Source organism: Rhipicephalus sanguineus, chromosome 8 (genome assembly GCF_013339695.2).
Source record: "Rhipicephalus sanguineus isolate Rsan-2018 chromosome 8, BIME_Rsan_1.4, whole genome shotgun sequence".
In the NCBI taxonomy this organism is placed as follows: Eukaryota; Metazoa; Arthropoda; class Arachnida; order Ixodida; family Ixodidae; genus Rhipicephalus; species Rhipicephalus sanguineus.
In genome coordinates, this window is record NC_051183.1 from 148,617,360 (window position 1) to 148,632,611 (window position 15,252).

The following is a 15,252-nucleotide window of genomic DNA, read 5'->3' on the forward strand; positions in this document are numbered from 1 at the left end:
AGTATCTTAAGGCGGAGCTCAATCCGGTGGTGGTGGTGTGCGGCGTGACCACCCTTACTGCGCCTGCGCATACCCTCTCCACACACCTCCTCTCCACTCACCCTCTCCTCATTCTCCTCTCCCATTCCCCTCTCCCCTCCCCCTTTCCACTCTTTCTCTGAAACGCGGGCTAGACATGCCGAAATTCTTTCCTGCGCAACGCCGCGATGGAGCTCGAGCGCATGCGCGTCCCCTCCCCTTCTCCCTCCTCTCCTACGCTGCCCCCCTCTCGCCCGCCTGTCGACCGCGTTCCCCGCTCGCCCTGTGAGAATTAACGGCCAGGCTAGATGGAAGATACGACGCGCGTAGCGTCCCTCTTCGCGTTCCACGACGCGAGGTCGGTAGCATGCCCAACGAACGCCAACGGAACGCGATCGTGCAAGTGCTCCGGCTTCGCATCGCCTCATGGTCCCCTTTAGCGGGAGATGGTGTAGTTTTTTTATGTGCATTCAAACCTGGTAGTATTAGTCAGCGCCGCTCGTAGCCATGAATGACGGCGAGTGTGAAACAATCTTTCTTGCCAGCTGGCGTCACGTGGCACGTGATCATTTATGGTGTGTTCAGACAACACCCTCTAGAAAAATATGAAGGCCTTAGTTATGTTCCCTTTCCCCTCGCGCTACGTCAGCAGATGGGGCGAACGCATGAGGCGGCGACACGACGCATCCACGCGTCCCGATCGCACTGGTGCGCGTTCATCGCGTGTCTGCCGAAACTCATTCCCCGGCGCGTCTGTACAGACGTACATCTCTTCGCTGTTCAGTTGGCCGTGTTTTTTTGACTGTGAAAGGAATGTGAAAGCGACGACGCCGAGATGTCGTGCAAATGCTGTGTAACTCGATGCCGCGGTAACTACACGGGGGACACGAAGGTGCACGTCTTCAAGTTCCCGAGAGACCAAGCTCTGAGGAACGCTTGGATTCGTGCTGTGCCACGGGAAAACCTCACCGTCACCGAAAATTCCAGGGTAAGTTCTTCTTTTCTCGTGTTTAGGTGTTAGTCAATTCAAATTATGTATACGTACGTGTGTAAGTGGCTCATGAGCCGCACGTTTGTGTGACAGGTAGCCATCGGTTTGCTGATTGGAGGTTAATTTTTTTTTCTAGGTATGCGAACTTCATTTCAGGGACGAGTACATTATTCGAGTGGCAACGCATACAGATCAAGCAACTGGCCGCGTAATGACAGTGCCGCTAGCTCATGTGCGCCTTCGCCCAGACCCTGTACCGTCGAAGTTCCCGAATTGTCGAGCTACATGTCCAGAAAGACCACGAGAAGGGAAGATCGTGACTCCAAGCGCGCGCGCATAGAGAGTGCAGCCCTCCAGAAAGCCATCGCTGAATCCAACGAGGCAGTTATCAGAGCACGCGAGGAGGATAAAGTCAGCAGTTTGAGCGAACTTGCCAACCACTTGAGGAGCCAAGCGATGAAGTTCTGGGATGTAATCGAAAGAAATGAAAGGCTTCTTCTCATTCACATCGTCGACGATGAAGCGCCATGGTTGAAATAATCTATTTGCGTGAAAGGAGACTTGAGCGTGACACTACGCGTCATGAAAACAGCCGTAAAAAAGCTAGGTGCAAATCTCTGCGTTCCCGAAATCGCTAACAGTAAAAGGGGTATGGTGGAACTCCTGGAAGGCATCGAAAAGTGGGACGGTGACCTGATGTCCAACTCAGTCGCGGAAATTTTCGAGGCGGTTTGTTTACTGCTAGATCAGCTTTGCACGTCCCAAGCAGAAGACGACGCCAACTGTGTTCGATTTCTGAAGGAGCAAGTCACCTTGCACCTATCGAAAAAACAGCGCAGGCGCTACTCTGCTGATTTCATGATGTTCTGCTGCATTCTTTTCACTATATCGCCCCATGCGTACGCGTTCATGCGCAGCCATGGAAGCATCACCTTGCCGCATCCCATGACAATCAGATTAGCGTGCTCGTCTTATGGTATGAGTCCTCAACAAGAGCATCAGAGCGAAGCATTCCTCAGCTATATGGCGAAAAGAATTTCTGACCTGAAGATGACCAGCGCTTTGTCACAGTTATGGTAGATGAAATACATATAAAACCCTACTTTGACTACAAAGGGGGTAATATTACCGGCGCCGCGCTTAATAGACACGAGGCTGCTAATTGTGCGCTCGTTTTCATGGTGCGCAGCCTGACGTGTAAATTCAAAGAAGTTGCGCACATCGTGCCGGTACACCGAGTAGAGGCGGAGTTCCTGCAAAAGACGCTTAAAGAAGTGGTTTGCGGGCTGCAAAACATTGGGTACCGAATTTTGTGCGTCGTCAGCGACAACAACTCTGTCAACAGAAAAGCGATGTCCCTCTTTGAATCACCTCCTCGTAACAGAATTGTGTACCAACATCCATCAGACCCTTCAAGGCCGCTGTTCTTCGTTATAGACCCAGTGCACATTCTAAAATGCATACGAAATAACTGGATATATCAGAAGAATGACCAAATTTGTTTGTACTTTCCGGAGATTCAAGGAGACACGCCACAATCAGAGCGAATGCAAACAGCGTCGTTTGCGACAATCAGGGACTTTCACAGCAAAGAGTGTGACCAGCTGTTGAAATATGACTATGGACTGTCGAGAAAAGCCCTCTACCCATCGAATCTTGAAAGGCAGGACGTAAAGCTTGTTTACAAATCTTCAATGATTACTTACCAGAGGTGTTACGCGCTCTTGGAGCAAAGCACAATCTGTTCTCTTTTGTGGCCACTGCTACATTCATCGATATCGTACTCAAGTGGTGGAAAATTGTAAACGTCAAAACTCCATGGAACAGATCAGTTCCAACAACCAGTGCTTTCCCTTGATAACGATCCGAAAATTGCCTTCTTGCACATGTTTCTGAAGTGGCTGGATGAGTAGGAAAACAAAGGTCTTGACAAGGGTACTCTGACAGAGGAGACTCACGCTGCTCTCGAACACACTACCTATGCGCTTATTGAGCTAGCTAGGCACAGCTTCGAAGAGCTTGGAATATCGTATGTTCTTTTTGGGAAGATACAGACCGACTGCCTTGAAGATCGGTTTGGAAAGTATAGGCAGCTGGCAGGTGCTCAATATCACATCTCCATCAGGCAGATATATGAAGTCGAAAACAAGCTGCGCCTGCAAAGTACCTTGCCTACAGTTTCCACTGACCAGCACTGGAAATATGTCCGAAAGCAAGTCGAGGCATTGCTTCCCAGCAGCAACGTTGTTGTGACCAGCCAGGCTCTTACGAAGATGCAGGACATCCTCCCAGTCCTCGTCTACGTTGCAGGTTATGCAATATACGCCTCCCTTAAAAAGTTGAATTGCGCGCAATGCAGGGACGCGTTGACCGTGGACAAGGAGATCACACTCTCTGCCACAAACGAACATTATGGTCTCGTGAAGCACCTGGACCGAGGATGCTTAGTTTATCCATCAATGTTTGCACTAAACGCAGTTGCTCACAGCTACGTTGTGGTAGAGCAGCTCGCTACAGAGCCAGCACTGCTTATGATGCCTGAACAACGCTAGGTCGTCACGAAACTGACGCTACAATTGCTGGCTAGTGAAGAGCAGTCCGACTTCGATACTTGTGAGAATGGCCACACGACTGAACTAGTGCTTAAACACATCCTGTGGTGCAGCACCAACATTCTGCTAAAGAACTTTTGTAGGAAGCTGAACGACAAACTTCTCGACGCTGCCGATAAATCAAAACAAGTGAAAGCCACAAATGTCCAGGCCAAATAACTGCATGTATTGCTTCTAATATAGAGCAAGTACAAAAAGAAACTGAGCTTCGTAAATAAATGTTTTCCTGCTACAGAGTTCTTGCCCTCTAATTTCTTTTACATGCATGCATGATTGTTCTTTCAGAAAACAAAAAAGCTTCCGCGCAGGGCACCTACGAGACCACCTCTCTTGATCAGCGCTCCTTATTTTTTTCCAATCCGCCCCATCGTGTGACGTCACGCGGAGAGAGCTAAGGCCTTCATATTTTTCTAGAGGGTGTTGGTTCAGACGATGGATGATCCGCGGGCGGCGAAGTGAGAGTAGGAACGCGAGTAGTCCGTCTGCATGCGCCATACACATGTTTAGTCCACAACGGAAGGGATAAAGCCCTGGCCGAGGCCGGTTCCAACAGCAAACGATGCCGCGCGCGCGTCGTCAAAGAGAAACCACACATTCGAACAGCGACCAGCGTACTCGGCTGCCACAAAAAGAAGAAAAAAAAACGGTCCTCTTGACGCCCCACCCCTCCGATCGCGCGGCCCGCAGCCGAGGATGAGGATGGGCGGTTCGTGAAAAGGATTTCAGATTGTTGGTCCTCCCGATCCCCGGCCTAGCTACGTACTCCCCCAACCGGAGGTGGAGGGTCACGTGACGGCGAGGCCGCGGGCCGAAAGGGCGGTTTAGTCCGTCGTCTGAGTCCACTATTAACGAGAAGTCAGTTGACCAATAAGCCATCGCATACTGCCTTAAGGCATCAAGTCTGTCAGAACGAAACCCTCGCTATGAATCAACGAAAGAAGGGAATTTTGAGGGCTGGTTTCTTTGTTTGATACAGCCTTAATGAAAACTAATAGATTATGAGGCCAAGAAACGTGTAGGGGACGTTAAATGTGCGGTTTTAAGCGTATTTTAGTAATTGTGATATAAATGTGAAAAAAGTAAAGTGGACGAAAAGACAACCGAAGCCGCCGGCAGGGCCCTGCCGCCGGCAGGGCCCGAAACAGCAACCTTCGGATAACGTGCCCGGTGGTGTTCTATTTACTGTTAGAGTTGTTTGTTTTGTTGAGGTGTTTATTAGACGGCAGTCGGCGACGATGCTCAATGGCGACAGTCAAGCAAGAACACGAGCTCAGAGCGCGAGCGGGAAGAGCCCAAGAGGACGACCCACTAGAAGGCTATAGAGAGCGCAACCCCTTACTCAACTCAAAGGCTTCGCTACAATTACCCCGGGAAGGAAAAGGGAGCCGTCCGGCGACCTAACAGCTCGTCACTATGAGTGGGTCATAGTAGGCCTTGAGGCGCTCCACGTTGACTATGTCGCGCCCTCGACGGCGCATGTCCGAAGATGGTTCGATGGGTTCGATCACGTAGTTGACCGGGGATGTGCGCTCGACGACCCGATAGGGGCCTTCGTATTTCGGCAGTAGTTTTGAAGAGAGGCCAGTTGCAGTGGTAGGGACCGAGAGCCATACGAGTGCTCCAGGGAGGAACGTGGACTCAGAAGTGGTGGTGCCACCGCGAATGCTCTTCTGCCGCTCTTGTTCCTGCGCTGTAAAGGTCTTGGCAAGCTCGCGACACTCTTCCGCAAGCCTGGCTGTGTCAGATATCGGCGCACACTCAGTTGAATCCGGCTTGTATGGGAGTATCGTGTCGATGGTGTGCGACGGGTGCCTTCCGTAGAATAAGAAGGGTGAAAACCCAGTTGTGCTTTGAGGGGCGGTATTATAGGCGTAGGTGACGAAGGGCAGAATGGCATCCCAATTTGTGTGATCGGCGGCGACATACATTGAGAGCATATCGCCGAGCGTGCGGTTAAAGCGTTCGGTTAGGCCATTCGTCTGCGGGTGGTAAGCAGTAGTTTTGCGGTGAACAGCATGGCACTCTTTGAGAATGGCTTCGACGACTTCCGACAAGAAGACACGGCCTCGATCGCTGAGAAGCTCCTGGGGTGGACCGTGACGCAGCATGAATCGGTGTAGCAGGAAGGAGGCAACGTCGCGTGCTGTAGCCGCTGGGAGGGCGGCGGTTTCGGCGTATCGCGTTAGATGGTCAACAGCGACGATTGCCCAGCGGTTACCAGCCGATGTCAGAGGAAGTGGTCCGTACAAGTCGATGCCCACGCGCCCGAACGGACGGTTAGGGCAAGGTAATGGTTGTAGACCAGCGGGTGACACGTGCGTTGAAGGTTTTCGGCGTTGGCAATCGAGGCAGGAGCGAACGAACTTCTGCACGTAGCGGTACATCCCTCGCCAGAAGTATCGTTGTCGAATGCGGTGGTAAGTTTTGGATACCCCAGAGTGCGCGCATTGTGGATCAGAGTGAAAGGACTCGCATATTTCAGAACGCAGACTGCGAGGTATCACAAGTAGCCACTGGCGGCCATCGGCGTTGTAATTGCGTCGGTGCAGTAGGTCGTCACGAATGGCGAAATGGTGGGCTTGACGACGCAACGCGCGAGTGGTTGGTGTTGCCGACGGATCAGTGAGCAAGTCTATCAGCGAGGCGATCCATTTATCCTTGCGTTGTTCGATAGCGATGGTGTGAACGTCGATGGAAGAAACAACATTGTTAGGTACCGAGCAGGGGGCATCGTCGTCAGGCAAGGGGGAGCGCGAGAGGGCGTCGGCGTCAGCATGCTGGCGTCCGTTGCGGTACAGCACGCGGATGTCGTAGTCCTGTAGGCGAAGTGCCCAGCGGGCGAGGCGGCCTGAGGGATCCTTCAATGACGACAACCAGCATAGTGCATGATGGTCGGTGATAACATCAAATGGGCGACCATACAAATAGGGTCGGAACTTCGTAAGGGCCCAGATGATCGCCAGGCATTCCTTTTCGGTGACGGTGTAATTGGTCTCGGCTTTAGTAAGCGTACGACTTGCATATGCCACGACATATTCAGGGAACCCTGGTTTGCGCTGCGCAAGGACAGCGCCAAGGCCAACACCGCTGGCGTCTGTGTGTACCTCTGTAGGGGCCGTAGGGTCGTAGTGGCGTAGTATGGGTGGCGACGTCAACAAACGACGGAGCGTTGTGAAAGCGTCGTCGCACTCTGACGACCACGAATGGAGGGGCCCGTTACTTCCGAGGAGCTTCGTCAGCGGCGATATGATAGTCGCGAAGTTTCGAATGAAGCGCCGAAAGTAGGAACACAGTCCTACGAAACTGCGCAGTTCTTTGACGGACGTCGGTTTCGGGAACTCGGTCACGGCCCGAAGCTTGGCTGGATCGGGGAGAATTCCGTCCTTGGACACGACGTAGCCGAGTATTGTCAGCTGCCGTGCTGCAAATCGGCACTTCTTTAGATTCAGTTGCAGACCAGCGTTGCTCAAACGCGTCAACACATGCCGGAGGCGTTGAAGATGCGTGGAGAAGTCTGGAGCAAACACAACGACGTCGTCGAGGTAGCACAAGCACGTGTGCCATTTCAGGTTGCGCAGAATAGTATCCATCATGCGCTCGAAGGTGGCGGGCGCATTACACAGCCCAAACGGCATGACGTTGAATTCGTACAAGCCGTCGGGCGTGACAAAGGCGGTCTTCGGTCGAGCGTCATCAGCCATAGGTACTTGCCAGTACCCTGAGCGCAAATCGATGGATGAAAAGAATTCTGCTCCTTGTAGGCTGTCAATCGCGTCGTCTATGCGCGGTAGTGGATACACGTCCTTACGAGTGATCTTGTTGAGTCGTCGGTAGTCCACACAGAACCGCACAGAACCGTCCTTCTTCGCAACAAGAACGACAGGAGACGCCCAGGGGCTGTTAGATGGTCGAATAACATTGCGTCGAAGCATGTCGTCGACTTGCTCGTTGATTACGCGGCGTTCTGTGGGAGATACGCGATATGGACGTTGCCGCAGGGGCGGTTGGGCGCCAGTGTCGATGCGATGCGTAACGGTGGACGTGCGGCCGAGAGAAGTTTGAGCGACATCGAAAGAAGCGCGAAATTCTTCCAAGAGACCCAGAAGCTGGGAACGCTGGACTGGCGTAAGGTTGTCAGCAATGGAAGAAGCGAATACGTCATCGGGCGATGAACCAGACGTGGTAACAGCACTGAGCGTACTGGAGTTGGGGCAGTGCGTGTCATCTGGTTCGTCCATAACTTGTGCGTCTTCGAGGGGTTCCACGCTGCCGAGACATTTCCTCGCACCAACGTAACACTGTACGGAGATGGGTTGATAACAAAAATGGACGCGCTGCCCTGAGTGACTTGCACGGTCGCGAAAGGCACCAGCAAGCCTTTCCTCGTGCAAGCACGGTCAGATGGCGAGAGGAGTGCAACGGTGTCGGAGAGACTGGCGCAGTAGACGGACACCGCCGTGGACGAGTTTGCAGGCACTGTGGTGTCGTCTTTGACGAGTACCTTGCTCACAGACGATGGACAGTCAGCCGGCGTCAGATCAGAGAATGGTGAGAGCTCTATTTCGGCTGGTGCGCAATGAATCACGGCGTCGTGGTGGGAGAGAAAATCCCATCCTAGGATGACGTCGTGAGAGCATGCTGGAATTATGATCAATTCGACGGCGTACAGAGCATCGTTAATCATGACGCGGGCTGTGCACACCGCTGTAGGGTGAATACTTTTTGCGCTGGCTGTACGGAGGGAGAACCCGGGAAGCGGCGTCGTCACTTTTCGCAATAATCGGCTAAGTTTGGCGTCAATAACGGATACGGCGGCTCCAGTGTCGATAAGGGCAGATGCGCGAACACCGTCCACAAACACGTCTAACACGTTCGATGGGCTTCTCTGAGGGCTTTCGCAGTTCGACAGGGTCGCAGCCCTTGCCTCGTGGACTGCGACGACTAGTTTTCCTGGTCACGTGGGACCGGACGTGGCCGCATCGGTGACAGTGATCGGCGTCGTGGGGACGGCGAACGGCGTGTAGATGGAGCTGAGCGAGACGACGGTGACATAGGCGGCGGTGAAGCGTAATACGGGCGGCTTGACTGGCTGGTGATGGTTGAGCCGACACGAGGCGGCTGCACGCGATTGCAATAGCGGGCAACATGACCGGCGCAACCGCACGCGAAGCAGATCGGGCGGTTGTCAGAAGTGCGCCATCGATTCGTCGGGGTAGGTCCCATCCATGACGCAGGACGCGGTGAACGAGGCGTCTGCTGATACGACTGCATGATGGGCTGCATTGGTGGCCCAGGTATGACGTCGGCAAACGCAGCCGGCACACTCGCTTCAAAAGCCTGAGGTCTGGCGACGGCTTCGGCGTAAGTAAGTGGGGCAGCCACAGAGACCGCTTGGGGTGACCTGGCTACAACTTGCGCGTAACTGAGCGGTGCAGGCGCCGGAGGGGGCTGGTGGTATTCCGGCATTACCTCCGCGATTCCCTGCTGAATAGCGCGGCGTAAGGGAGGCAGCAGCGTGGTCGATGGCTGTTCAACATGCTGCTGCTGAGGGAAGGCCAGTAGGGAGAACTGGCGGGCAATTTCCTCGCGCACAAAGGACTTGATCTCGGCTAGCAAGGCGGACTGATCAGAAATGGCCGACAAGCCAGCGAGATCGGCGTCGCGTGATGCAGGTCGACGGGTCAGCAACCGCTGCCGGCGCAGCTCCTCGTAGCTTTGGCAGAGCGTGATCACCTCGGCCACAGTACGAGGGTTCTTGGCGAGCAGCATAGTGAAGGCGTCGTCGTCGATGCCTTTCATAACGTTGCGGATCTTGTCAGGCTCAGGCATAGCTGCGTCGGCTTTCTTGCACAAGTCCAGGACATCTTCTATGTAGCTCGTAAAGGACTCACCGGTCTGCTGAGCTCGTTCGCGTAAACGTTGTTCGGCTTGCAGTTTACGAAGGGCAGGGCGGCCAAACACGTCGATGATGGCGGTCTTGAAAGCAGACCACGTGGGGAAATCGGTGGCGTGGTTGTTGTACCACAGGCCCGCCACACCCGCGAGGTAGAAAACCAAGTTGCTGAGTTTGCCTGCCTCGTCCCATTTATTGGGTACGCTCACACGCTCGTACATCGCAAGCCAGTCCTCAACGTCGGTCCCATCCGCGCCGGTGAAGATAGGGGGGTCGCGGATGCGGGGGACACCGGGGCAGGAGGTCGTTGTTGGAGGAGGCGTTTGCTGAGCAGCGTCTTGAGGCATGGTAGTTGGTAGGGTACGGGATCTTAGCTCCAGGGGCATCGAATGGGAGCACAGCACCTCCACCAATTTGTTGAGGTGTTTATTAGACGGCAGTCGGCGACGATGCTCAATGGCGACAGTCAAGCAAGAACACGAGCTCAGAGCGCGAGCGGGAAGAGCCCAAGAGGACGACCCACTAGAAGGCTATAGAGAGCGCAACCCCTTACTCAACTCAAAGGCTTCGCTACAATTTGTTTGTTTATTGCGGTATTATACAGAGTACAGCCGTGGTACAGGTGTATTCAAGAAAAGCGTACTGTTAGCGCCGTACTGCAAAAAATCTGGCATAATTCCTGTTTTTGATGCTTTGAACCACAGTATACCTCTGATTTAAAATCCATTGCATGGTCTTACGGTGCAGATTAGTTAGTCTGGTATTCTATGACGTTTTTCTTGCGTCGTAACAATTTATTCATCAGTAACGAGAAATTCAATATCACCGCTCCATTAAAGCACACAACATGCTCAACGGTATGAATAAATCGAACATGATCAAAGCTCAATGAAAACATAAAAAAGTCTTGCAAGGCAAAGATTTCCAGGCCCGACTCTCATTGGGAAATCTCCTTATGCCTCATAGACGCCATTCGAGGGTTTTTATTGGACATGGAGACAACGTCTGCTCAATGCGCTTTCAAAGTACCGGAAGCCTTAAGCCAAGTGTTTGAATCCCTCGAGTAGAGACATGACTAACGACCACCGTCCTTTCCGAAAAGTCAAGACAGCGTCCAGCATCCAGTGGAACGCTGCAGGACTAACATCGCACTATTCAGACTTTCGTCAGTTTGCGTACTCTAACATGTTTTCAGTTATCGTGGTCTGTAAGCCAAACATATCGAAGCGACTCAGACTATCGGGGTGCGAAGCTGTGATGTCCTCAACAAATGTAGCATGCAGCAAAGTCACCGTTTATGTTCGCCGGGAACTCTGCTGCATCCCATTGCGCCTCATGATGGCAATCGATATGTATACCTGGCAGTTCAGAATAACAAACTCATGTTCACTCTCATCGGCGTTTATAAATCGTATTCAACAAATTTTGACTCAAGGAGATTAGCTAGTATTTTGGCCGTGTGTCCACCTCCATCTGACCTCATAGGAGACTTCAATCCACATCGTCTGGCATGGAGAAGTACTAGGACAAATATACGAGGACGAATTTTGAAAAGATTCGCGTACATTCATGACCTCTCCCTCATGAATGAGGACAGCCCAACGTTTGGTCGAAGTGTGACATACGGCAGCTGTCTTGATCTTGCTTTCGCTTCCAACTCGTTCGCCAGATGTGTTAAGTGGTTTTCTGATACCGAGACACACGAATATGATCACATGCCCACTTATCTTCGCATGAAAGCGCTGCCCAGATCTCGTCCAGAGAAGACCATTCGAGTAATTGACTGGACCGCTTTGAAGTCTGGCATGTACTCGAAAGATGCTTGCCAAGCGGGTTTATGCACTAGGCTAGAGGAAGCAGTCAAGTACACAATGCAATATGTCACGCTCGCGATCCCTACTGCGTCCAGGCGCAATAATTTTGACGCAGAATTGGAAAGAGTGCGAGCACTTCGCCGCCGTGCGTAACGCGGATATTAGGGGCGAAGCACCTTAGGGTCTCGGCGTTTCGCCGGGCATCGTCATGTCATGTGGCCGCGTGCATCGTCGTGTCCTGTCCATTTGCTTGAGCGCAAGAGAGGGTGCCACTAGTGTGCCTCGATGTGTGCGCCCCCTTTAAGGTGTTGCCATTCTTTGAAGGGGCTGATGCCGCCGCGAAGCCATTTTTTGCCCCGCGTCTCGCGCCTCTCCGCGCAGCCGCCGAGAGCTGTGAGACGCCGGTAAGACGCCGTGGGCTCAAATATGGCATCCGCGCCGCAGTAGAGTCAGTATATTCTAGGCACTATAGGCACCGCACACTGACCAGATGGAGCTGCGTTGCTCACACTGCCCCGTCTCAAAGTCTTCGACATTCCCCGTTAGGGGCACGCAGAAAATAGACGCGTGCTCGCGTCCCCCATGTATCCCGGCCACAATCTGCCGACAGATGCAGGGCGCGAAACGCGCGCGTCGCGTTCCAATTTCATTGAGGCCGTCTCAAGGTTTCTTTTTTTATCCGCTAGGCTATGTATTCTGGCGCTGCAGTCAGACTGGCAAACTCGACTGAACGGTGCCTATACCTAGGGTGCCTTGATGCGCATTTTGTCTGCTTTCCGCCGTGCGTTTCCAATGGGAGACGCTGGCACCGACGGTGATGCCTTCCGCCAGACGCCACCAGACGGCGACACTCTTAGGGACCATGCTAACCGAGCGGCGCATCAAGCCAAGCGCGCGCGTTGCACGCGCGATGCGTCGCTCAATTGCGCTTCGGTTGCCCGTTCGTAAGCGCAGTCGGTTGTGATCACGAAGTTAAGAAATATTACGTCGCGGTAAACTTGTGGGGCGTTGCCGCTTTCGCGCCAGTAGCTTATGATGTATCCGCATGTCATTGCCAGGTTTCTTTTCTGTGCGCGCGCTTCGCACTTGTTTCTGTTCACAGAACCGCGATGTGATCTCAGAAAACGAGGCATAAAGACAGCACCTGTTTTGTCCCATATTGTACGAGTGGCTACCGCTCAAACAACGAGCGGGTCTCATTATTGAGCGCTCCTGTGGACACAGAAATTTAATTAAGTTTAGCCGAGTGCGAGAATAATATAAAGAGCACAAATCGAAGACTAACTCCGGCGGCTGTCGTTTGTGAGAAACACTTCAATAATTGCTACACTGAGCGTCATTAGGTGATTACATAGATAATTAGTAAAATATGTGTCGTTAGGTGATCGAATAGAGAAATAGTAAGGTATGTGTCCTTAGGTAAATAAACAGATCATTAGTAAATGTATGGTAATCAGCTACAAATTGCCGTGAATTTAGCATTTGTGGTCATGTGTCGCATATAATAGTATTTTTCGAATAAACAGCCGATATCGCTCAGCGTATTAACAATACCTGTGCGTATGATTGCTTGCTTGTGCTACGAAATCACATTCCTTCGATTACGTTTTGCACCCCAACCTGACCCCAACCAACGTTCCTCAGCGCAAAACTGGCTGGGACAGCCCGTCGGCGTCTCTCACAGGCGCGCGCGTCGGCTAGAGGCGCCGCTCGGCATAGCATGGTCCCTACGGCTATCGCCGTCTGGTGGCCGCCGGTGGAAGGCATCATTCTCCGTGCCACCGCGACGCCCGCGGTCGGCACACTAGTAAGTATATTCTAGGCACTATACCCTAGGTGCCAACGACTCAGCGCTCCCCCTGTGGCGAGAGAAAGCGAACAGGCGCGCGTTGACTATGCAAACGCTCTTTCTGCGATGAACGCTGAACTACCAGCTCGCGAGGAACGAGAACGCGCCCTCGCCCGCGAGAGACAACGCCGACGCAGGCAGCGTCTGCTAGCGAGTTTCTTGACTGAAAAAAACTGACTTCTCCCGCTGCACAAGCGTTCGCCGGCCACCCCGTATATACGAGCATCTGCCTCGTGCGCTGCTGCTTTGAGTTGTACTGGTGGCGCCACCAACGGCGAACGGTGGCGAAAGGTGGGTACGCGCGGCTCATAGAAGCCGTGGGCAAAGCGCCCGTTACTCACCGTTTTTCTATTCATTTTTCATTCTGGTTTGATATTTGTACTGCCGACGCTGCTCCACTAGACAACCATGCCATTTGTTACGTCGATTGTTCTATATTATTTGTTTTAAAATGACAGGCCCGTTTTTTATGCGTGCGCGCGATGCACTGCGTACGTTTCTTACGTGCATGTGTCCAAGTTGTTTGCGTGATCTGTTAACACAGAAGAAATAAAAACTGTTGCAGTACAAAACAGCATTCTTGTTTTATTGAACACCCCAAACAGTACAACAACAATGACTATTACGGCTGTTCGCCTGCTTAAGGAACGCACAAAAGACACGCGTTTTTATCTTCGCCCAACACTCGTAGCACTCAACTAGGCCAAGAAAACCAAAATCTAACCTGCTGAACGTTTCAACAGCCGTCACACAGCTGCATAATAATGTGTGAAAGTACGTTAGCAAATGACCAACAAACATTCACACAGCGTTTTTTTTTGTTCACAGACCGCGTTAACATACGAGAAAGTTCTAACTGCATTGCAATCACATATTTCAGAATATCTAATCGCTTTCACCATTGAAGCCGCAATCGTCTAACACATGCGCTTTAAATTGAGCATGACATTACTCAGACTTATATAGGAAATGCGCATGCGTGGCATTACTCAGATTTATATAGGAAATGCACACGCGTGTAATGTATCTCGTATACTAGATTCTCCTTTGGTACGTGCAGCTCAACATAAAATGCGATTCCAGAAGCAATGTTCGTGGAGTAGCGAGCATATAGAAGGGCAACTACTTACAGCTTCACTTACCTTTACAAAAACGGTATTTCAATTGCAATTCTATTAACCGACGCAACAACGATAACAACATACTTGTTGCACACAGGCGTACCAGGTTGTCGCGCGAGGCCAAGCGCGGTACTTTAAGTGTAGCACAATCGTGCGCGTGCAGTAAGATAGAATATTCTGGCAAAATGTCGTGAAGCTTGCAGTCACTTCAGCGGTTCCCACGATGTAGCACCAGTTGACGTCCTCGCGTCATCAAGCTGCTACGACGCTGAGAACTACACACACAGCTGACTTGGAAAAACGCGGTCTTGCAGGAGGCCATCTTGTCCAGCAACCAACGGACAAAAGTACACAACTGAGGCATCTGAGACATTGCCGTTGATGAGACGGCAGCTGAACGAAATCGGGGCTCATTATCCGACGTGTGGCCACTGCCTTACACGATATTAACGTTGCAACGTCCAAGGAAGACGCGACGAAAGCGACGGCGACGAGCCCAGCCGGTCTTGTCGGGTGCGCTACTGCACAGTGCATAGCGCGCGCTCTCACGGCCATCAAAAGAAATAAAAGAAAGTGGAGAGAGGGGTCACCTTGGAGCATGGCATATCGGTGGAAACAAGGAGAGGCGTTGCATCGTCGGTGTGGCGTATTGTCGAGAGATGGCGCTAGTTTGTTTTTGCGCAACGGAATCGCAAACTTCATTCAACATGCATGGGATCCTATGGGGGGTTGGGAGAGGGTGCAACCGCCTGAGCCGAGCGGTGGCGCCACCATACCGATGCACGAGGCGGATAGGCACTGGATCTTGACCTGCAATGTAGTGCCAATAGGAGATTTCTCTTGTGCGTAGTTGAACAATAAAGATTCGCAGCGTGCATGTTAACTAAAAGCGGACTGCGGGCCTCAGTATCTAATCTTTCACCTGTCTCTCATTGCCCACTGGCCGCGATTTTG

At 52.2% G+C, this 15,252-nt stretch overlaps 1 pseudogene; it reads left to right on the forward strand.

The window, feature by feature from the left end:
* Positions 1-853: 853 nt before the first annotated feature.
* LOC119403000 (uncharacterized) overlaps positions 854-15,252 on the forward strand; it is a 47,471-nt pseudogene continuing 33,072 nt past the window's right edge.